Source organism: Oncorhynchus kisutch, linkage group LG15 (assembly GCF_002021735.2).
Source record: "Oncorhynchus kisutch isolate 150728-3 linkage group LG15, Okis_V2, whole genome shotgun sequence".
NCBI lineage: Eukaryota > Metazoa > Chordata > Actinopteri > Salmoniformes > Salmonidae > Oncorhynchus > Oncorhynchus kisutch.
This window is the reverse complement of record NC_034188.2, coordinates 15,188,219-15,212,820: the sequence shown is the minus strand read 5'-3', so window position 1 is coordinate 15,212,820 and position 24,602 is coordinate 15,188,219.

The window sequence follows — 24,602 nt, the reverse complement described above, 5'->3', positions numbered from 1 at the left end:
AGCTCTGGCAGAGTCACACCATCAGACTGCTGCCAGTACCTATCCTCCCTCTCATTAAGAGATGACACTCTAGCCGTGTGTGTGTGTGTGTGTGTGTGTGTGTGTGTGTGTGTGTGTGTGTGTGTGTGTGTGTGTGTGTGTGTGTGTGTGTGTGTGTGTGTGTGTGTGTGTGTGTGTGTGTGTGTGGACAGGTTGGCAGGGAAGAGGGATGAAGGCACCAGAGTGAGATTTAGGGTTTAGGCTAGAATGACAAGAGAAAAGGGAGAAACTGAGCGAGGGGTTAATAGAAAGAGATTGTTTTAGGGAGAGAGAGAGAAGAGTAAGAAATAGAAGATAAGGGAGAGAGAGAGAGAGAAAGGAAGAAAGAAAGAAAGAGAGAGAGAGAGACCTGAATGCCAGAACAGCAGAAGAACAAGACACTATTAACAGTCATGGGGATAAACACCTACCAGGAACCAACAACCTTTCCCTCCCCACATTCCCCCACAGAAACAACTATGACAGAGTGAAAAACAAAAACGGAGTACAGCTCGTGAAGCTCTGTCGAACACTCCGTCTGTACATAGTCAATGGTAGGCTGAGAGGGGACTCTTTTGGTAGGTACACCTACAGCTCTGTCGAACACTGGGTCTGTACATAGTCAATGGTAGGCTGAGAGGGGACTCTTTAGGTAGGTACACCTACAGCTCTGTCGAACACTCCGTCTGTACATAGTCAATGGTAGGCTGAGAGAGGACTCTTTTGGTAGGTACACCTACAGCTCATCCCTTGGCAGCAGCACTGTAGACTACTTCCTCACTGACCTAAACCCAGAGTCTCTCAGAGCCTTCACAGTCAGCCCACTAACACCTCTCTCAGACCACAGTAAAATCACAGTGTAGCTGAGAAGAGCAGGACCCAACCATGAAGCATCACGGCCCAATAAATTGCATGGTACAAAACAGGCCTATAGATGGAGAGAAAACAGTACAGACATCTTCCCACAAGCAATTAGTAGCCAAAAAATACAATCTCTCCTGGACAACTTTTTAGCCTTAACATTCTCCTACAGCAATGAAGGTGCCTTAACATTCTCCTACAGCAATGAAGGTGTAAATTTGGCTGTTTGGAACATACACTTTATGTTTGACAAATTGGCCTCTAATGAAAAGTGGTTTGATAATGATTGCAAAAATCTAAGAAAGTCATTGATAAATATATCTAATGAAAAACACAGACAACCAGACAACAAAAATATAGGCCTTCAATATGGGGAAACACTGAAGCAATACAAACACACCCTAAGAACAGAGGAACAGCACATTATAAATCAGCTGGATGGAACTGAGGAATCCATAGAATCAAACCACTTCTGGGAGAATTGGAATAAATTAAACAAACCTCATCATGAGGAATTGGCTATCCAAAATGGGGATATGTGGAGAAATCACTTTGCAAACCTCTACAGCAATATAACAAAGAGCCCAAAACAAAAAGATATACAAGAAAACTTACAAATCCTTGAATCAGCAGTCAAAGACTATCAGAATCCTGTGGATACCCCAATTACAGAAGAATTATGGGAAAATCTATGCACACTCCAACCCAAAAAGGCCTGTGGTGCTGATGGTATTTTAAATGAAATGATCAAATATACAGACCACAAATTCAAATTGGCTATACTCAAATTCTTCAACAATATCCTCACTGCAGGTATTTTCCCCGATATTTGGAACCAGGGATTGATCACACCAATCTATAAAAACGGAGACAAATTTGACCCAAATAATTACAGAGGAATTTGCGTTAACAGCAACATGGGGGAAATTCTCTGCAGTATTATAAATAGCAGACTACATCATCTCCTTGACGAACACAACGTCCTGAGCGGAAGCCAGATTGGATTTCTAAAAAATTATCGTACAACAGACCACATTTATACCCTCCACACTCTAATTGATAAACAAGTAAACCAAAACAAAGGAAAAATCTACTCATGTTTTGTAGATTTCAAGAAAGCATTTGATTCAATTTGGCACGAAGGTCTTTTTATAAACTAATAGAAAGTGGTATTGGAGGGAAAACATGATTTTATTAAATCAATGTACACTAAAAACAAATGTGCATTTAAAATTGGCAACAAGCAAACAGACTTCTTCTCTCATGGACGGGGAGTGAAACAGGGCTGCCCCATAAGTCCAACACTATTTAACATCTACATTAATGAATTGGCAAAAACATTAGAAGAATCGGCAGCACCTGGTATCACCCTACACAACACTGAAATCAAGTGTCTGCTGTATGCAGATGACCTGGTGCTGCCGTCTCCCACTAAGGAGGAGGTAGAGCAGCATCTAGATCATCTTCACAGGTTCTGTCAGACCTGGGCTCTGACCGTTAACCACAGGTTCTGTCAGACCTGGGCTCTGACCGTTAACCTAAAAAAAAACAAATATAATAATATTCCAAAAAAGGTCTGGAAATAAGGATGACAAATATAAATTCTATTTGGACACAGTTCTATTCGAACACACCAAAAACGACACATATCTAGGACTAAATATCAGCAACACAGGTAGCTTTCACATGGCTGTGAATGAGCAGAGAGACAGAGCAAGAAGAGCATTCTATGCCATTAAAAGGAACATCAAAATCCAAATTCCAATTAGAATCTGTCTCAATCAATCTGTTTTCAATCAGTTATAGAACCAATTGCTCTATATGGCAGTGAAGTATGGGGTCCAATCTCTAATAATTAATTTACCAAATGGGACAAACATCCAATTGAAATAGTTTTGCAAGACTGTATTGCAAGTGCAAAGAAAAACTCCAAATAACGCATGTAGAGCAGAATTGGGCAAATACCCCCTGCTCATTCAAATAGAAAAAAGAGCCATCAAATTTTACAACCATCTAAAAACATTCCATCACACAGCTCTACAATGTCAAGAGATTAAACAAGAGAAGAGTCCCCTCAGCCAGCTGGTTCTGAGGCTCAGTTCACCAACCCAAACCAACCCCATAGAGCCTCAGAACAGCACTCAGAAAATCTGGCCCAACCAAATCATCACAAAACAAAAATTTAAATATATCACCTATTGGAAAGACACCACAAAAAATCTAAGTACATTTCAATGCTATTTGGCTCTAAACAGACAGTACATGGTGGCAGACTATCTGACCACTGTGACTGATGGAAAACTGAGGAAAACATTGACTAGGTACAGACTCAGTGAGCACAGTCTGGCTATAGAGACCGGTCGTCACAGACAAACCTGGCTGCCCAGAGAGGACAGGCTGTGCTCACTCTGCTCCAGGGGAGAGATAGAGACAGAGCTGCATTTCCTACTACACTGTGACAAATACTCAGACCAAAGATAATATTTCTTTCCCAAAATTATAATTCAATACAAAGAATTTGAAACTATAAAAGATGAAGAAAAAATCCAGTATTTATTGGGTGAAAAGCCCAAATTTGCAGTTTTGGCAGCCAAATATGTGTCCTCCTGCCACAACCTGAGGGACAGCCAGTGAAAAGTGCAAAGTAATGTCGATAATATTTCCCATCTGGTTTGGTTTTATCTTTCATACCTTGTCATGTGTCTTCTCAGTCATGAGAGAGAGACTGTATTCTCAGTCATGTTGACACTGGTCTACTACCATGGCTTTAATTTGTTCTCATTAATATTGTTGTTGTAGTTGTTGTTAATGGTAATCCCATGTCCACTACTACTATTATTATTGCTGTTGGTCCCACCATTTATTTATATATAAATATATTTTATATATAAATATATATTTTCATTTTATTTATATTTTTCCGATATGTATACTTTGACAATGTAAGTAATAATGAACTTGCCATGTCAATTGAATTGAATTGAATTGAGAGAGACAAAGAAGAGAGAAAGAGAGAGAGGAGAGTAAGAAATATAAGATAAGGGAGAGAGAGAAAAAGAGAGAAAGAGAAGATAAGGGAGAGAGAGAGGGAGAGAGAGAGAAGAGTAAGAAATATAAGATAAGGGAGAGAGAGAGAAAGAGAGAGAGAGAGAGAGAGAGAAGATAAGGGAGAGAGAGAGAAGAGTAAGAAATATAAGATAAGGGAGAGGGAGAGAAAGAGAGAGAGAGAGAAGATAAGGGAGAGAGAGAGAGAGAAGATAAGGGAGAGAGAGAGAAGATAAGGGAGAGAGAGAGGGAGAGAGAGAGAAGATAAGGGAGAGAGAGAGGGAGAGAGAGAGAAGATAAGGGAGAGAGAGAGGGAGAGAAGATAAGGGAGAGGGAGAGAAAGAGAGAGAGAATTTTAATTTTTGAATGTTTGAATTTTTGAATGTTAATTTTTGTTGTTTTTCACTTTATATATTCACTTTGTATGTTGTCTACCTCACTTGCTTTGGCAATGTTAACACATGTTTCCCATGCCAATAAAGCCCTTGAATTGAATTGAGAGAGAAGAGTAAGAAATAGAAGATACGGGAGAGAGCGAGAAAGGGAGAGAGAAGTGTAAGAAATAGAAGATAAGAGAGAGAGAAGAGTAAGAAATATAAGATGAGGGAGAGAGAGAGAGAAAGAGAGAGAGAGAGAGAGAAGATAAGGGAGAGAGAGAGGGAGAGAAGAGTAAGAAATATAAGATAAGGGAGAGGGAGAGAAAGAGAGGGAGAAGTGTAAGAAATAGAAGATAAGAGAGAGAGAAGATTAAGAAATATAAGATGAGGGAGAGAGAGAGAGAAAGAGAGAGAGAGAGAAGATAAGGGAGAGAGAGAGGGAGAGAGAGAGAAGAGTAAGAAATATAAGATGAGGGAGAGAAAGAGAGAGAGAAGTGTAAGAAATAGATGATAAGGGAGAGAGAGAGAAGAGTAAGAAATATAAGATAAGGGAGAGAGAGATAGAAAGAGAGAGAGAGAGAGAGAGAAGATAAGGGAGAGAGAGAGAAGAGTAAGAAATATAAGATAAGGGAGAGGGAGAGAAAGAATGTCAGGAAGATGCAGAGAGGTTGAGGGATGATAAAACAGATTGTATGGGAGGAGATTGAATGTGTTACTGTTGTGTCCCATATCCAATCTGTGTGTGTGTGTGTGTGTGTGTGTGTGCTCTCACACAGTTTGATTTCCAATCGGTCCTGCAAATGCTTCAATTTGCCTCTCATATCAGGATATTCCCCCACACCTCCTTCTCTGTCTTGGGCCGCTCTGGGAGAGATAGACGATCACTGAGAGGATCGCGCCAACTCAGTTTAACAGGGTAGAGAGGGGAGAGAGAGAGAGGGAGAAGAGAGAGAGAGAGGCAGAGAGGGGAGAGAGAGAGAGAGAGAGAGAGAGAGAGAGAGAGAGAGAGAGAGAGAGAGAGGGGAGAGCGAGAGGGAGAGGAGGGAGAGAGAGGGAGAAGAGAGAGAGAGGGGGAGAGAGGGGGGGGTGAGAGGAGGGGGGAGAGAGAAAGAGATAAGAGGGGGATCAAGGAAGGATGGAACGAGAGAGGGGGGACCTGGACAATTAACAAGAGGACAAAGGGCATGCTGGGTAATTAGCAGAAAGTCAACGCTCTTATTCACCAACAGTCTCTCTCTCTCACACACACACACAGACACATCACCACACACACACACACACACACACACACAAACAGCTCCACACACAGCACACACACAGCACCAACCTTGCACAGCAATCTATATAAATCAATGTTAATTAATTCGCACAAGCTTTTCTTTTCTCTTCATAATTATTCACATCTATTGACAAGCACACTTCATCTATTGACAAGCACACTTCATCTATTGACAAGCACACTTCCTCTATTGACAAGTACACTTCATATATTGACAAGCACACTTCATATATTGACAAGCACACTTCCTCTATTGACAAGCACACTTCCTCTATTGACAAGCACACTTCCTCTATTGACAAGCACACTTCCTCTATTGACAAGCACACTTCCTCTATTGACAAGCACACTTCCTCTATTGACAAGTACACTTCCTCTATTGACAAGCACACTTCATCTATTGACAAGCACACTTCCTCTATTGACAAGCACACTTCATCTATTGACAAGCACACTTCATCTATTGACAAGCACACTTCATCTATTGACAAGCACACTTCCTCTATTGACAAGCACACTTCCTCTATTGACAAGCACACTTCATCTATTGACAAGCACACTTCCTCTATTGACAAGCACACTTCATCTATTGACAAGCACACTTCATCTATTGACAAGCACACTTCATCTATTGACAAGCACACTTCCTCTATTGACAAGCACACTTCCTCTACTGACAAGTACACTTCCTCTATTGACAAGCACACTTCATCTATTGACAAGCACACTTCCTCTATTGACAAGCACACTTCATCTATTGACAAGCACACTTCATCTATTGACAAGCACACTTCATCTATTGACAAGCACACTTCCTCTATTGACAAGCACACTTCCTCTATTGACAAGCACACTTCATCTATTGACAAGCACACTTCCTCTATTGACAAGCACACTTCATCTATTGACAAGCACACTTCATCTATTGACAAGCACACTTCATCTATTGACAAGCACACTTCCTCTATTGACAAGCACACTTCCTCTATTGACAAGCACACTTCATCTATTGACAAGCACACTTCCTCTATTGACAAGCACACTTCCTCTATTGACAAGCACACTTCATCTATTGACAAGCACACTTCCTCTATTGACAAGCACACTTCCTCTATTGACAAGCACACTTCCTCTACAAAACTGGGGGAGTTTCTCAAAATGCATACTATCATGCTCCAGGTATGCAAATTGGAGCACAGTGTCACACCAGCCTTTGCTTTGGCGCCCCCTCCTGTCCAGCTCAGGCGTTCAGCGTCGTCGGCCTTCTAGCTGCTTCCGAACCTGCTGCTGGCAAATGCCCTTCCCTCTTCAACCCCGGACTTGTCTCGTCATCATTACACACACCTGGTTCCAATCCCCACTCTATCACTGTATATATACTCCCTCTGTCATTTGTCTTTGTCGGTCATTGTAAATTATGCTTGTTTTCCTGAGAGGAGTCTCTCCTACTATTTCCTGAGAGGAGTCTCTCCTACTATTTCCTGAGAGGAGTCTCTCCTACTATTTCCTGAGAGGAGTCTCTCCTACTATTTCCTGAGAGGAGTCTCTCCTACTATTTCCTGAGAGGAGTCTCTCCTACTATTTCCTGAGAGGAGTCTCTCCTACTATTTCCTGAGAGGAGTCTCTCCTACTATTTCCTGAGAGGAGTCTCTCCTACTATTTCCTGAGAGGAGTCTCTCCTACTATTTCCTGAGAGGAGTCTCTCCTACTATTTCCTGAGAGGAGTCTCTCCTACTATTTCCTGAGAGGAATCTCTCCTACTATTTCCTGAGAGGAGTCTCTCCTACTATTTCCTGAGAGGAGTCTCTCCTACTATTTCCTGAGAGGAGTCTCTCCTACTATTTCCTGAGAGGAGTCTCTCCTACTATTTCCTGAGAGGAGTCTCTCCTACTATTTCCTGAGAGGAATCTCTCCTACTATTTCCTGACTACGGTTTCCTGAGAGGAGTCTCTCCTACTATTTCCTGAGAGGATCTCTCCTACTATTTCCTGAGAGGAGTCTCTCCTACTATTTCCTGAGAGGAGTCTCTCCTACTATTTCCTGAGAGGAGTCTCGTCCTACTTTTCCTGAGAGGATCTCTCCTACTATTTCCTGAGAGGAGTCTCTCCTACTATTTCCTGAGAGGAGTCTCTCCTACTATTTCCTGAGAGTGAGTCTCTCGCTACTATTTCCTGAGAGGGAGTCTCTCCTACTATTTCCTGAGAGGAGTCTCTCCTACTATTTCTGAGAGAGTCTTCCTACTATGTCCTGAGAGGAGTCTCTCTACTATTCCTGAGAGGGTCTCTCCTACTATTTCCTGAGAGGAGTCTCTCCTACTATTTCCTGAGAGGAGTCTCTCCTACTATTTCCTGAGAGGAGTCTCTCCTACTATTTCCTGAGAGGAGTCTCTCCTACTATTTCCTGAGAGGAGTCTCTCCTACTATTTCCTGAGAGGAGTCTCTCCTACTATTTCCTGAGAGGAGTCTCTCCTACTATTTCCTGAGAGAGTCTCTCCTACTATTTCCTGAGAGGAGTCTCTCCTACTATTTCCTGAGAGGAGTCTCTCCTACTATTTCCTGAGAGGAGTCTCTCCTACTATTTCCTGAGAGGAGTCTCTCCTACTATTTCCTGAGAGGAGTCTCTCCTACTATTTCCTGAGAGGAGTCTCTCCTACTATTTCCTGAGAGGAGTCTCTCCTACTATTTCCTGAGAGGAGTCTCTCCTACTATTTCCTGAGAGGAGTCTCTCCTACTATTTCCTGAGAGGAGTCTCTCCTACTATTTCCTGAGAGGAGTCTCTCCTACTATTTCCTGAGAGGAGTCTCTCCTACTATTTCCTGAGAGGAGTCTCTCCTACTATTTCCTGAGAGGAGTCTCTCCTACTATTTCCTGAGAGGAGTCTCTCCTACTATTTCCTGAGAGGAGTCTCTCCTACTATTTCCTGAGAGGAGTCTCTCCTACTATTTCCTGAGAGGAGTCTCTCCTACTATTTCCTGAGAGGAGTCTCTCCTACTATTTCCTGAGAGGAGTCTCTCCTACTATTTCCTGAGAGGAGTCTCTCCTACTATTTCCTGAGAGGAGTCTCTCCTACTATTTCCTGAGAGGAGTCTCTCCTACTATTTCCTGAGAGGAGTCTCTCCTACTATTTCCTGAGAGGAGTCTCTCCTACTATTTCCTGAGAGGAGTCTCTCCTACTATTTCCTGAGAGGAGTCTCTCCTACTATTTCCTGAGAGGAGTCTCTCCTACTATTTCCTGAGAGGAGTCTCTCCTACTATTTCCTGAGAGGAGTCTCTCCTACTATTTCCTGAGAGGAGTCTCTCCTACTATTTCCTGAGAGGAGTCTCTCCTACTATTTCCTGAGAGGAGTCTCTCCTACTATTTCCTGAGAGGAGTCTCTCCTACTATTTCCTGAGAGGAGTCTCTCCTACTATTTCCTGAGAGGAGTCTCTCCTACTATTTCCTGAGAGGAGTCTCTCCTACTATTTCCTGAGAGGAGTCTCTCCTACTATTTCCTGAGAGGAGTCTCTCCTACTATTTCCTGAGAGGAGTCTCTCCTACTATTTCCTGAGAGGAGTCTCTCCTACTATTTCCTGAGAGGAGTCTCTCCTACTATTTCCTGAGAGGAGTCTCTCCTACTATTTCCTGAGAGGAGTCTCTCCTACTATTTCCTGAGAGGAGTCTCTCCTACTATTTCCTGAGAGGAGTCTCTCCTACTATTTCCTGAGAGGAGTCTCTCCTACTATTTCCTGAGAGGAGTCTCTCCTACTATTTCCTGAGAGGAGTCTCTCCTACTATTTCCTGAGAGGAGTCTCTCCTACTATTTCCTGAGAGGAGTCTCTCCTACTATTTCCTGAGTACTTTATTATTTTGCACTTTGGGTTTCGTCCCACTTGTATATATATATAGTGCTTTAATAAACTCAGTAGTTCTAAACCTGGGACTGTCTCCTCCTCTCTACACTGGTGACACACGGGAGGGTCGTTGTACGAGTCCAAATCAAAGTCTGCGAAACGGAGCACAGAGGGAACCTCTGGAATGCGTACTCTGTTGGTACATATTTTGAAGTGTGTATCGATGCAAGCTTCAACAGAAATATGATGCAACCTCGTAAAAAAATTATAAACGATTGTTAAAGTCAATAGCGGCCATTATTGGAGCTGAAGCGAAAGAAAATACAGTCCGACTTCGGAATAAAATGTTGTTTATTCACATCTCAAATGTTTTAGTGGGATGGGCTCACATCTCATATGTTTTAGTGGGATGGGCTCACATCTCATATGTTTTAGTGGGATGGGCTCACATCTCATATGTTTTAGTGGGATGGGCTCACATCTCATATGTTTTAGTGGGATGGGCTCACATCTCATATGTTTTAGTGGGATGGGCTCACATCTCATATGTTTTAGTGGGATGGGCTCACATCTCATATGTTTTAGTGGGATGGGCTCACATCTCATATGTTTTAGTGGGATGGGCTCACATCTCATATGTTTTAGTGGGATGGGCTCACATCTCATATGTTTTAGTGGGATGGGCTCACATCTCATATGTTTTAGTGGGATGGGCTCACATCTCATATGTTTTAGTGGGATGGGCTCACATCTCATATGTTTTAGTGGGATGGGCTCACATCTCATGTTTTAGTGGGATGGCTCACATCTCATATGTTGCCTGAATAGAATGGTTTATCTTGTTACATTAAGGGATAAGGTTGGGATAGAGGAACAGCAGGTCTGGTTCTAGTAGAGAAGAGGAGGAGGGTGTTCTTGGTGAACAGCAGGTCTGGTTCTAGTAGAGAAGAGGAAGAGGGTGTTCTAGGTGAACAGCAGGTCTGGTTCTAGTAGAGAAGAGGAGGAGGGTGTTCTAGGTGAACTGCAGGTCTGGTTCTAGTAGAGAAGAGGAGGAGGGTGTTCTAGGTGAACTGCAGGTCTGGTTCTAGTAGAGAAGAGGAAGAGGGTATTCTAGGTGAACTGCAGGTCTGGTTCTAGTAGAGAAGAGGGTGTTCTAGGTGAACTGCAGGTCTGGTTCTAGTAGAGAAGAGGAAGAGGGTGTTCTAGGTGAACTGCAGGTCTGGTTCTAGTAGAGAAGAGGAGGAGGGTGTTCTAGGTGAACATCAGGTCTGGTTCTAGTAGAGAAGAGGAGGAGGGTGTTCTAGGTGAACTGCAGGTCTGGTTCTAGTAGAGAAGAGAAGAGGAGGGTGTTCTAGGTGAACATCAGGTCTGGTTCTAGTAGAGAAGAGGAGGAGGGTGTTCTAGGTGAACTGCAGGTCTGGTTCTAGTAGAGAAAAGGAGGAGGGTGTTCTAGGTGAACTGCAGGTCTGGTTCTAGTAGAGAAGAGGTGGAGGGTGTTCTAGGTGAACTGCAGGTCTGGTTCTAGTAGAGAAGAGGAAGAGGGTGTTCTAGGTGAACTGCAGGTCTGGTTCTAGTAGAGAAGAGGAGGAGGGTGTTCTAGGTGAACTGCAGGTCTGGTTCTAGTAGAGAAGAGGAAGAGGGTGTTCTAGGTGAACTGCAGGTCTGGTTCTAGTAGAGAAGAGGAGGAGGGTGTTCTAGGTGAACATCAGGTCTGGTTCTAGTAGAGAAGAGGAGGAGGGTGTTCTAGGTGAACTGCAGGTCTGGTTCTAGTAGAGAAGAGGAGGAGGGTGTTCTAGGTGAACATCAGGTCTGGTTCTAGTAGAGAAGAGGAGGAGGGTGTTCTAGGTGAACTGCAGGTCTGGTTCTAGTAGAGAAGAGGAAGAGGGTGTTCTAGGTGAACTGCAGGTCTGGTTCTAGTAGAGAAGAGGAGGAGGGTGTTCTAGGTGAACTGCAGGTCTGGTTCTAGTAGAGAAGAGGAGGAGGGTGTTCTAGGTGAACTGCAGGTCTGGTTCTAGTAGAGAAGAGGAGGAGGGTGTTCTAGGTGAACTGCAGGTCTGGTTCTAGTAGAGAAGAGGAAGATGGTGTTCTAGGTGAGCTGCAGATCTGGTTCTAGTAGAGAAGAGGAGGAGGGTGTTCTAGGTGAACATCAGGTCTGGTTCTAGTAGAGAAGAGGAGGAGGGTGTTCTAGGTGAATTACAGGTCTGGTTCTAGTAGAGAAGAGGCGGAGGGTGTTCTAGGTGAACTGCAGGTCTGGTTCTAGTAGAGAAGAGGAAGAGGGTGTTCTAGGTGAACTGCAGGTCTGGTTCTAGTAGAGAAGAGGAGGAGGGTGTTCTAGGTGAACATCAGGTCTTGTTCTAGTAGAGAAGAGGAGGAGGGTGTTCTAGGAGAACTGCAGGTCTGGTTCTAGTAGAGAAGAGGAAGAGGGTGTTCTAGGTGAACTGCAGGTCTGGTTCTAGTAGAGAAGAGGAGGAGGGTGTTCTAGGTGAACATCAGGTCTGGTTCTAGTAGAGAAGAGGAGGAGGGTGTTCTAGGTGAACATCAGGTCTGGTTCTAGTAGAGAAGAGGAGGAGGGTGTTCTAGGTGAATTACAGGTCTGGTTCTAGTAGAGAAGAGGCGGAGGGTGTTCTAGGTGAACTGCAGGTCTGGTTCTAGTAGAGAAGAGGAAGAGGGTGTTCTAGGTGAACTGCAGGTCTGGTTCTAGTAGAGAAGAGGAGGAGGGTGTTCTAGGTGAACATCAGGTCTTGTTCTAGTAGAGAAGAGGAGGAGGGTGTTCTAGGAGAACTGCAGGTCTGGTTCTAGTAGAGAAGAGGAAGAGGGTGTTCTAGGTGAACTGCAGGTCTGGTTCTAGTAGAGAAGAGGAGGAGGGTGTTCTAGGTGAACATCAGGTCTGGTTCTAGTAGAGAAGAGGAGGAGGGTGTTCTAGGTGAACTGCAGGTCTGGTTCTAGTAGAGAAGAGGAAGAGGGTTTTCTAGGTGAACTGCAGGTCTGGTTCTAGTAGAGAAGAGGAGGAGGGTGTTCTAGGTGAACTGCAGGTCTGGTTCTAGTAGAGAAGAGGAAGAGGGTGTTCTAGGTGAACATCAGGTCTGGTTCTAGTAGAGAAGAGGAGGAGGGTGTTCTAGGTGAACTGCAGGTCTGGTTCTAGTAGAGAAGAGGAAGAGGGTTTTCTAGGTGAACTGCAGGTCTGGTTCTAGTAGAGAAGAGGAGGAGGGTGTTCTAGGTGAACTGCAGGTCTGGTTCTAGTAGAGAAGAGGAAGAGGGTGTTCTAGGTGAACTGCAGGTCTGGTTCTAGTAGAGAAGAGGAGGAGGGTGTTCTAGGTGAACTGCAGGTCTGGTTCTAGTAGAGAAGAGGAAGAGGGTGTTCTAGGTGAACTGCAGGTCTGGTTCTAGTAGAGAAGAGGAGGAGGGTGTTCTAGGTGAACATCAGGTCTGGTTCTAGTAGAGAAGAGGAGGAGGGTGTTCTAGGTGAACTGCAGGTCTGGTTCTAGTAGATAAGAGGAAGAAGGTGTTCTAGGTGAACTGCAGGTCTGGTTCTAGTAGAGAAGAGGAAGAGGGTGTTCTAGGTGAACTGCAGGTCTGGTTCTAGTAGAGAAGAGGAAGAGGGTGTTCTAGGTGAACTGCAGGTCTGGTTCTAGTAGAGAAGAGGAGGAGGGTGTTCTAGGTGAACTGCAGGTCTGGTTCTAGTAGAGAAGAGGAAGAGGGTGTTCTAGGTGAACTGCAGGTCTGGTTCTAGTAGAGAAGAGGAGGAGGGTGTTCTAGGTGAACTGCAGGTCTGGTTCTAGTAGAGAAGAGGAAGAGGGTGTTCTAGGTGAACTGCAGGTCTGGTTCTAGTAGAGAAGAGGAGGAGGGTGTTCTAGGTGAACATCAGGTCTGGTTCTAGTAGAGAAGAGGAGGAGGGTGTTCTAGGTGAACTGCAGGTCTGGTTCTAGTAGATAAGAGGAAGAAGGTGTTCTAGGTGAACTGCAGGTCTGGTTCTAGTAGAGAAGAGGAGGAGGGTGTTCTAGGTGAACTGCAGGTCTGGTTCTAGTAGAGAAGAGGAGGAGGGTGTTCTAGGTGAACTGCAGGTCTGGTTCTAGTAGAGAAGAGGAGGAGGGTGTTCTAGGTGAACTGCAGGTCTGGTTCTAGTAGAGAAGAGGAAGAGGGTGTTCTAGGTGAACTGCAGGTCTGGTTCTAGTAGAGAAGAGGAGGAGGGTGTTCTAGGTGAACTGCAGGTCTGGTTCTAGTAGAGAAGAGGAGGGTGTTCTAGGTGAACAGCAGGTCTGGTTCTAGGAGAGAAGACGAGGAGGGTGTTTCCCCGGGGTTGAAAAGAGAGAGCCAGGGTGGAAAAGAGAGAGCCAGTGGGGAAAGAGAGAGCCAAGGTGGAAAGGAGAGAGCCAGAGTGGGAAAGAGAGAGCCAGAGTGGAAAAGAGAGAGCCAGAGTGGGGAAAGAGAGAGCCAGGGTGGAAAGGAGAGAGCCAGAGTTGGGAAAGAGAGAGCCAGAGTGGGGAAAGAGAGTGCCAGGGTGGAAAGGAGAGAGCCAGAGTGGGAAAGAGAGAGCCAGAGTGGGGAAAGAGAGACCCGGGTGGGGAAAGAGAGAGCCAGAGTGGGAAAGAGAGAGCCAGAGTGGGAAAGAGAGAGCCAGGGTGGAAAGGAGAGAGCCAGAGTGGGGAAAGAGAGAGCCAGAGTGGGGAAAGAGAGACCCGGGGTGGGGAAAGAGAGAGCCAGAGTGCGGAAAGAGAGAGCCAGGGTGGGGAAAGAGAGAGCCAAGGGGGTGAAAGAGAGAGCCAGGGGGGGAAAGAGAGAGCCAGGGGGGTGAAAGAGAGAGCAGGGGGGGAAAGAGAGAGCCAGGGGGGTGAAAGAGAGAGCAGGGGGGGAAAGAGAGAGCCAGGGTGGGGAAAGAGAGAGCCAGGGTGGGGAAAGAGAGAGCCAGGGTGGGGAAAGAGAGAGCCAGGGTGGGGAAAGAGAGAGCCAGGGGGGTGAAAGAGAGAGCAGGGGGGGAAAGAGAGAGCCAGGGGGGTGAAAGAGAGAGCCAGGGTGGGGAAAGAGAGAGCCTGGGGGGGGGAAAGAGTGATGGTTTAGTGTGACCTTGAAATGAAACAGGCAGAATAGGATATATAATCAGACCAAAGATATAGAAAATAACGTAATCAAACGGTTTCATTAACGTTTCATTAAGGGGGAATTGGATAAAGGCACACCCCACCCTTCAAGATGTCATTTGAATGTGTATTCCATGTAGGTTCTATGTAATGTCATGGAAATATTGTGAAAACATAATTAAGTCCACAAGTGAGTGCCCAAAGCAATATTTGTTTGTGTGTGTATCTGTGTGTTTGTGTGTGTATTTCCTTCACCTATACTCTGAGAGCAATTATCTCTCTGTTCCTTTCCACTCTCAATCTCTGGCCTCGTATCGCTCTGTTCCATTCCACTCTCAATTTCTGGCCTCATATCTCCCTGTTCCTTTCCACTCTCAATCTCTGGCCTCGTATCTCTGTTCCTTTCCACTCTCAATCTCTGGCCTCGTATCTCTCTGTTTCTTTCCACTCTCAATCTCTGGCCTCGTATCTCTCTGTTCCTTTCCACTCTCAATCTCTGGCCTCGTATCTCTCTGTTCCTTTCCACTCTCAATCTCTGGCCTCGTATCTCTCTGTTCCTTTCCACTCTCAATCTCTGGCCTCGTATCTCTCTGTTCCTTTCCACTCTCAATCTCTGGCCTCGTATCTCTCTGTTCCTTTCCACTCTCAATCTCTGGCCTCGTATCTCTCTGTTCCTTTCCACTCTCAGTCTCTGGCCTCGTATCTCTCTGTTCCTTTCCACTCTCAATCTCTGGCCTCGTATCTCTCTGTTCCTTTCCACTCTCAATCTCTGGCCTCGTATCTCTCTGTTCCTTTCCACTCTCAATCTCTGGCCTCATATCTCTCTGTTCCTTTCCACTCTCAATCTCTGGCCTCATATCTCCCCACTCTCAACCCATCTCTCTCTCTAGTTGACTTCTTTTGGACCTCTGTGTGTTTTGGACCTCTGTGTGTTTTGACTTTGTGTGTTTTGGACCTCTGTGTGTTTTGACTCTGTGTGTTTTGACTCTTGTGTGTTTTGGACCTCTGTGTGTTTTGACTCTGTGTGTTTTGACTCTGTGTGTTTTGGACCTCTGTGTGTTTTGACTCTGTGTGTTTTGACTCTATGTGTTTTGACTCTGTGTGTTTTGGACCTCTGTGAGTATTATTTTTGTCCAAATTTTTGTCTCTCTCCTTCTTTCTCTCCCTCTCTTCAGGCACTTCCTGTTTAAGACATCGTCAGGGACAACCCCTCTCTTTAGTAGCTCCTCCCCTGGTTACCCTCTGACCTCTGGGACGGTCTACTCTCCGCCCCCTCGCTTATTACCCAGAAACACCTTCTCCCGCTCTGCCTTCAAGCTCAACAAGCCATCCAAGTACTGCAGCTGGAAATGTGCCGCCGTGTCGGCCATTACTACAGCCAGCCTGCTGGCTATACTACTGTCTTACTTTATAGGTAGGTAGAGTACACTCACTCAGCCTGCTGGCTATACTACTGTCTTACTTTATAGGTAGGTAGAGTACACTCACTCAGCCTGCTGGCTATACTACTGTCTTACTTTATAGGTAGGTAGAGGACACTCACTCAGCCTGCTGGCTATACTACTGTCTTACTTTATAGGTAGGTAGAGTACACACACTCAGCCTGCTGGCTATACTACTGTCTTACTTTATAGGTAGGTAGAGTACACACACTCAGCCTGCTGGCTATACTACTGTCTTACTTTATAGGTAGGTAGAGTACACACACTCAGCCTGCTGGCTATACTACTGTCTTACTTTATAGGTAGGTAGAGTACACACACTCAGCCTGCTGGCTATACTACTGTCTTACTTTATAGGTAGGTAGAGTACACACACTCAGCCTGCTGGCTATACTACTGTCTTACTTTATAGGTAGGTAGAGTACACACACTCAGCCTGCTGGCTATACTACTGTCTTACTTTATAGGTAGGTAGAGGACACTCACTCAGCCTGTTGGCTATACTACTGTCTTACTTTATAGGTAGGTAGAGGACACTCACTCAGCCTGTTGGCTATACTACTGTCTTACTTTATAGGTAGGTAGAGGACACTCACTCAGCCTGTTGGCTATACTACTGTCTTACTTTATAGGTAGGTAGAGGACACTCACTCAGCCTGTTGGCTATACTACTGTCTTACTTTATAGGTAGGTAGAGGACACTCACTCAGCCTGCTGGCTATACTACTGTCTTACTTTATAGGTAGGTAGAGGACACTCACTCAGCCTGCTGGCTATACTACTGTCTTACTTTATAGGTAGGTAGAGGACACACACACTCACTGTTGATCAATTCCAGATGAATCTGGTTTGATAGCAGTTTATCAATACCAGTAGCTGTGTTGCATGGAGCTTGGTTTGGATTTGTAACAAGGAGTCTGATTTGATACTACGCCCTGTGTGGCTCGTTTGCTGGCGTGGTGCTGTGTGAAATGTACTGTGAGCATACCACTTAGTTTCCCACAGTCACAGCATGGATATTGGACACATACACAGGTCTGGGAACAGATAAAGGACTCAGACACACAGAGACTTAGCAGGCCGCTGGACTGTTATCACTGATTTGAGAACAGTTTAAAGGATAGGCACCTCTCTAACAGAGCAATGCAGGAGTATAAAGGAGATGAGCTGTGAAAAGATGAGAATAGATCTCTCTATTCTCACTAGTTACTGTAGTAAAAGATGGACAGATGAATAGTGAAAGAGGAAGCTAGCAGGATGGAGTGGGAGAATAAGAGTCAATGCCAGAGATGTTGGCAGTGAGACAGGGTATATATTGTGGTCATTGATGTCAACACTCTCTGGCTTCCTAAAAGCTTATATGCGTGCATGCGTGTACACTGTGTGTCAGGTTATAGGGGTGAGGTAGAGGAGGAGTCGGGGGGAGGCGGATGTGTTGTCAAGGCCTTTATTGCTCCATTACCCTGGAGACTAGAGTCCACAGATCAGCAGTTAAAAAAGCTATGCCGATCCAACATACATCATTTCTATATGTACATCCATAACATATGTTTGGTGGTGTATGTGTCTGCTCAGCTGCTTGCGTGTCCTCAGCTGCTTACCTGAAAAGTGTGTGTCTAACTGTGTGTGTGTGTGTGTGTGTGTGTGTGTGTGTGTGTGTGTTTATGTGTGTGTGTGTGTGTGTGTGTGTGTGTGTGTGTGTGTGTGTGTGTGTGTGTGTGTGTGTGTGTGTGTGTGTGTGTGTGTGTGTGTGTGTGTGTGTGTGTGTGCATGTGTGTGTTGTGTCCTCTAAAATGGAGCCTACAACCCTGGTGTTGACACATGAGGGAATGGAGCCAACAACCCTGGTGTTGACACATGAGGGAATGGGGCATACAACCCTGGTTTTGACACATGAGGGAATGGAGCCAACAACCCTGGTGTTGACACATGAGGGAATGGAGCCAACAACCATAGTGTGGACACATGAGGGAATGGAGCATACAACCCTGGTTTTGACACATGAGGGAATGGAGCCTATAACCCTAGTGTTGACACATGAGGGAATGGAGCATACAACCCTGGTTTTGACACATGAGGGAATGGAGCCTATAACCCTAGTGTTGACACATGAGGGAATGGAGCATACAACCCTGGTTTTGACACATGAGGGAATGGAGCCAACAACCCTGGTGTTGACACATGAGGGAATGGAGCCAACAACCATAGTGTTGACACATGAGGGAATGGAGCATACAACCCTGGTTTTGACACATGAGGGAATGGAGCCTATAACCCTAGTGTTGACACATGAGGGAATGGAGCATACGACCCTGGTTTTGACACATGAGGGAATGGAGCCAACAACCCTGGTGTTGACACATGAGGGAATGGAGCCTACAACCCTGGTGCTGACACGTGAGGAAATGGAGCCTACAACCCTGGTGTTGACACATGAGGGAATGGAGCATACAACCCTGGTTTTGACACATGAGGGAATGGAGCCAACAACCCTGGTGTTGACACATGAGGAAATGGAGCCTCCAACCCTGGTGTTGACACATGAGGGAATGGAGCCTACAACCCTGGTTTTGACACGAGGGAATGGAGCCTATAACCCTAGTGTTGACACATGAGGGAATGGAGCATACAACCCTGGTTTTGACACATGAGGGAATGGAGCCAACAACCCTGGTGTTGACACATGAGGGAATGGAGCCAACAACCATAGTGTTGACACATGAGGGAATGGAGCCAACAACCCTGGTGTTGACACATGAGGGAATGGAGCATACAACCCTGGTTTTGACACATGAGGGAATGGAGCCTATAACCCTAGTGTTGACACATGAGGGAATGGAGCATACAACCCTGGTTTTGACACATGAGGGAATGGAGCCTATAACCCTAGTGTTGACACATGAGGGAATGGAGCATACAACCCTGGTTTTGACACATGAGGGAATGGAGCCAACAACCCTGGTGTTGACACATGAGGGAATGGAGCCAACAACCATAGTGTTGACACATGAGGGAATGGAGCCAACAACCCTAGTGTTGACACATGAGGGAATGGAGCATACAACCCTGGTTTTGACACATGAGGGAATGGAGCCTATAACCCTAGTGTTGACACATGAGGGAATGGAGCATACAACCCTGGTTTTGACACATGAGGGAATGGAGCCTATAACCCTAGTGTTGACACATGAGGGAATGGAGCATACAACCCTGGTTTTGACACATGAGGGAATGGAGCCAACAACCCTGGTGTTGACACATGAGGGAATGGAGCCAACAACCATAGTGTTGACACATGAGGGAATGGAGCCAACAACCCTAGTGTTGACACATGAGGGAATGGAGCATACAACCCTGGTTTTGACACATGAGGGAATGGAGCCTATAACCCTAGTGTTGACACATGAGGGAATGGAGCATACAACCCTGGTTTTGACACATGAGGGAATGGAGCCTATAACCCTAGTGTTGACACATGAGGGAATGGAGCATACAACCCTGGTTTTGCACATGAGGGAATGGAGCCTATAACCCTAGTGTTGACACATGAGGGAATGGAGCATACAACCCTGGTTTTGACACATGAGGGAATGGAGCCAACAACCCTGGTGTTGACACATGAGGGAATGGAGCCTACAACCCTGGTGTTGACACGTGAGGAAATGGAGCCAACAACCCTGGTGTTGACACATGAGGAAATGGAGCCTACAACCCTGGTGTTGACACATGAGGGAATGGAGCCTACAACCCTGGTGTTGACACATGAGGGAATGGAGCCTACAACCCTGGTGTTGACACATGAGGGAATGGAGCCTACAACCCTGTCGTTGCCAGCACCATGCTAACCCACTGAGCCAATAACTTATTGTTCCCCGTAGCTCCTGCTCTAAATCAGTATAACCCTGGAGTTTATATAGTGTTGAGTTTAGTACTCAGTGGGGACACTGTGGAGCAGCCAGAGCCATGCAGCGTGAAGAGGGCCCATGTGAGGTGTCCTCTGTGGAGCCCGATCATAAATTACAGCAGGACATGTGCCTGAACAGCGCTTTTACCTCCCTCTCTCTGTTTGTGTGTGTGTGTGCGTGCGTGTGCGTGTGTGTGTGTGTGTGAGAGAGAGAAAGAGGCAGCTAGCGTGCCAGGTGTTACCCTCAAACTCTCCTCTTCTCCTCTCCAGACTATAAACTGTGCCACAACATATCTGAATCCTTCCTCAACTTTAGTCCTGGAATGAATGACTGATTAATGAAAGAATTAATAAAACATGACTGAATTAAATGATAGACAGATGGACAGAGGTCGAGTGAAGAGGGCTAGTTCTTCATTCTTCCGGCATCTTGTTTTCCTGCTCCCTCACTCTAGAAAGAAGAATGCAGAGAGGAGGAGAGGAGAGGTAGTTGCTAGGAGACAGGTGAGTGGCCCTCATACAGAGAGAAGACATGTCTGTCACTGTAAGAGAGAGGGAGTAGAGGAGAGGAGATTAGAGGAGAGGAGAGGAGAGGAGAGGAGAGGAGAGGAGAGGAGAGGAGAGGAGAGGAGAGGAGAGGAGAGGAGAGGAGAGGAGAGGAGAGGAGAGGAGAGGAGAGGAGAGGAGAGGAGAGGAGAGGAGAGGAGAGGGAGAGGGAGGGAGGTAGTTGCTAGGAGACAGGTGAGTGGCCCTCATACAGGGAGAAGACATGTCTGTCACTGTAAGAGAGAGAGAGGAGAGGAGAGGAGAGGAGAGGAGAGGAGAGGAGAGGAGAGGAGAGGAGAGGAGAGGAGAGGAGAGGAGAGGAGAGGAGAGGAGAGGAGAGGAGAGGAGAGGAGAGGAGAGGAGAGGAGAGGAGAGGTTAGAGGAGAGGAGAGTAGGATAGGAGAAGAGAAGAGAAGAGAAGAGAAGAGAGGAGAGGAGAGGAGAGGAGAGGAGAGGAGAGGAGAGGAGAGGAGAGGAGAGGAGAGGAGAGGAGAGGAGAGGAGAGGAGAGGAGAGGAGAGGAGAGGAGAGGAGAGGAGAGGAGAGGAGAGGAGAGGAGAGGAGAGGAGAGGAGAGGAGTTTGAAAATAGGGATAGAGGTTGGTGAACTGGAAGAGGAGAGGTCTGCCATTGTGTTCAGGAGAGGACGGGACAGGACAGGAGAGGAGAGGAGGATTGAAAATAGGGATAGAGGAGAGGTGAGCTGGAAGAGGAGCGGTCTGCCATTGTGTTGAGGAGATAAAGAGGAGAGGAGAGGATTTTACATTTAAAACATTTTTACATTTTAGTAAGTTAACTGACACTCTTATCCAGAGAGACTTACAGTAAGTTGTGACTACACACCATGTTCATACTTGTTTGTACGTAGACAAGAGGTGGGGGGAGATGAAAGGAGACTACACGCAACGCTCTCATAGTTTATTGTGTAGAGAGAGGAGAAAGGGATCGGGGAGAGGACACGAAAGGCTGGTCTCATCATATGTTCTGTAGAGGAGAGAGGAGAAAGGGATCGGGGAGAGGACACGAAAGGCTGGTCTCATCATATGTTCTGTAGAGGAGAGAGGAGAAAGAAAGGAGTGGTGAATAAGTGGAGACAGGAAGGACAAGGATAGACCGAAGAGAAGAGAGGGGGATGACAAAAGGACTAGAGGAGAGAGAGGGATTACTCTCCCCCTGAGGTGATGTCACCTGGAGGGAGGGAGTGACTAATGTCCACTAATAGATCACTGAGAAACAACAGGAACAGAACCCTAGGTGATAGATGGAGTGAGTTAGGAGGAATAGAGGACAGAGAGAGAGATGCAAGAGTTAGGAGGAATAGAGGACAGAGAGATAGAGGGAGGAGTTAGGAGTTAGGAGGAATAGAGGACAGAGAGATAGAGTTAGGAGTTAGGAGGAATAGAGGACAGAGAGATAGAGGGAGGAGTTAGGAGGAATAGAGAACAGAGAGATAGAGTTAGGAGTTAGGAGGAATAGAGGACAGAGAGATAGAGGGAGGAGTTAGGAGGAATAGAGAACAGAGAGATAGAGGGTGGGAGTTAGGAGGAATAGAGAACAGAGAGATAGAGGGAGGAGTTAGGAGGAATAGAGGACAGAGAGATAGATGGAGGAGTTAGGAGGAATAGAGGACAGAGAGATAGAGGGAGGAGTTAGGAGGAATAGAGAAAAGAGAGATAGAGTTAGGAGTTAGGAGGAATAGAGAACAGAGAGATAGATGGAGGAGTTAGGAGGAATAGAGGACAGAGAGAGAGATGGAAGAGTTAGGAGGAATAGAGGACAGAGAGATAGAGGGAGGAGTTAGGAGTTAGGAGGAATAGAGGACAGAGAGATAGAGGGAGGAGTTAGGAGGAATAGAGGACAGAGAGATAGAGGGAGGAGTTAGGAGGAATAGAGGACAGAGAGATAGATGGAGGAGTTAGGAGGAATAGAGGACAGAGAGATAGAGGGAGGAGTTAGGAGTTAGGAGGAATAGAGGACAGAGAGATAGAGGGAGGAGTTAGGAGGAATAGAGGACAGAGAGATAGAGGGAGGAGTTAGGAGGAATAGAGGACAGAGAGAGAGATGGAAGAGTTAGGAGGAATAGAGGACAGAGAGATAGAGGGAGGAGTTAGGAGTTAGGAGGAATAGAGAACAGAGAGATAGAGGGAGGAGTTAGGAGGAATAGAGGACAGAGAGATAGATGGAGGAGTTAGGAGGAATAGAGGACAGAGAGATAGAGGGAGGAGTTAGGAGTTAGGAGGAATAGAGAACAGAGAGATAGAGGGAGGAGTTAGGAGGAATAGAGAACAGAGAGATAGAGGGAGGAGTTAGGAGGAATAGAGGACAGAGAGATAGATGGAGGAGTTAGGAGGAATAGAGAACAGAGAGATAGAGTTAGGAGTTAGGAGGAATAGAGAACAGAGAGATAGAGGGAGGAGTTAGGAGGAATAGAGAACAGAGAGATAGAGGGAGGAGTTAGGAGGAATAGAGGACAGAGAGATAGATGGAGGAGTTAGGAGGAATAGAGAACAGAGAGATAGAGTTAGGAGTTAGGAGGAATAGAGAACAGAGAGATAGAGGGAGGAGTTAGGAGGAATAGAGAACAGAGAGATAGAGGGAGGAGTTAGGAGGAATAGAGGACAGAGAGATAGATGGAGGAGTTAGGAGGAACAGTACACACACACAGTAGACACACACACAGTAGACACACACACAATACACACGCATAGTACACACACACAGTAGATACACACAGAGTAGACACACACACTGTAAACACACACGCAGTAGACACACACATAATGCACACGCATAGTACACACACACAGTAGACACACACACAGTAGACACACACACTGTAGACACACACACAGTACACACATGCAGTAGACACACATGCAGTAGACACACACACAGTACACACACGCAGTAGACACACACACAGTAGATACACACACAGTAGACACACACACACTGTCGACACACACACTGTAGACACACACAGAGTACACACATGCAATAGACACACATGCAGTAGACACACACGCAGTAGATATACACACAGTACACACACACATACATGAACATAATCTATACTTCATGACCTACCCCCCCATTGTTGGCCACCAGGAGTGGCCCAGAGTGAGATATTAGAGGTCAAGGAGGTAGGTTTGGAACGTGGCCCATTCACCACTCCTTTCCATGACACACACACAAGAGGTGGGTAGTGTGTGTGTACAGTAGCTAGATGTGTGGATAGCTGGTGAAGTCAGGCATATGGTGTATGACCATAAGGAGCAGAGCATGTGTGTGTGTGTGGGGGGGGGGGGGGGGCAGCAGGGTCTGTCATCGTACAGCTAAAGGTTCTGTTCTTATCATGCGGTGGCGGTCTAGGAGAGGTCAGGGCATCGCCGGGGGGAGGCAGAGAGTTCTAGACCAGGTGGCCAGGAGGGACAAACAGGTCATTGAATGTGTTAGGGCCATCAGGCCATAGTTGGAGCATTAGACAGGATGTTACTACTTTAGATATCAGATGCTGACTATGACTTTACTCTCTTGACTTTTCTGTCAGTGCTGTATGCCCCTCGGGGGTTTCTGTAGCAGAAGTGATGTATAGGGGATTTGTTGAGGAGACAGAGAGAGCGAGAGGAGAGCAGATATCTGTGAGGAGTCATGACACAGTCTTGTTCAAATTATATTTTAGTTAGGCTCATTGCATTTCTTTATTTCCTCTGTCATTAGTGCTGGTGTTATCTCCGTCTGATTGTTAGCCCAATTAGACTGTGGTGCTTCACTGGCTGGTCTATCTTTCTCTCTCCTTCTCTCTCTATCTCTCTCTCACATCAGATCAGATAGTAAATACCACAATGTTCTGTCTCTAACAATGGGATGGATGAATGGCTGGATGGAGAGGAGTATAGCGAGGAGAGGAGAAAAGAGAGGAGAAAAGAGAGGAGAAGAGGAGAAAAGAGAGGAGAAAAGAGAGGAGAAGAGGAGAAAAGAGAGGAGAAAAGAGAGGAAAGGGGAGAGGAGAAAAGAGAGGAGAAAATAGAGGAAAGGGGAGAGGAGAAAAGAGAGGAGAAAAGAGAGAAAAAAGAGAGGTGAAAAGAGAGGAAAGGGGAGAGGAGAAAAGAGAGGAGGAAAGGGGAGAGGAGAAAAGAGAGGAGAAAATAGAGGAAAGGGGAGAGGAGAAAAGAGAGGAGGAAAGGGGAGAGGAGAAAAGAGAGGAGAAAATAGAGGAAAGGGGAG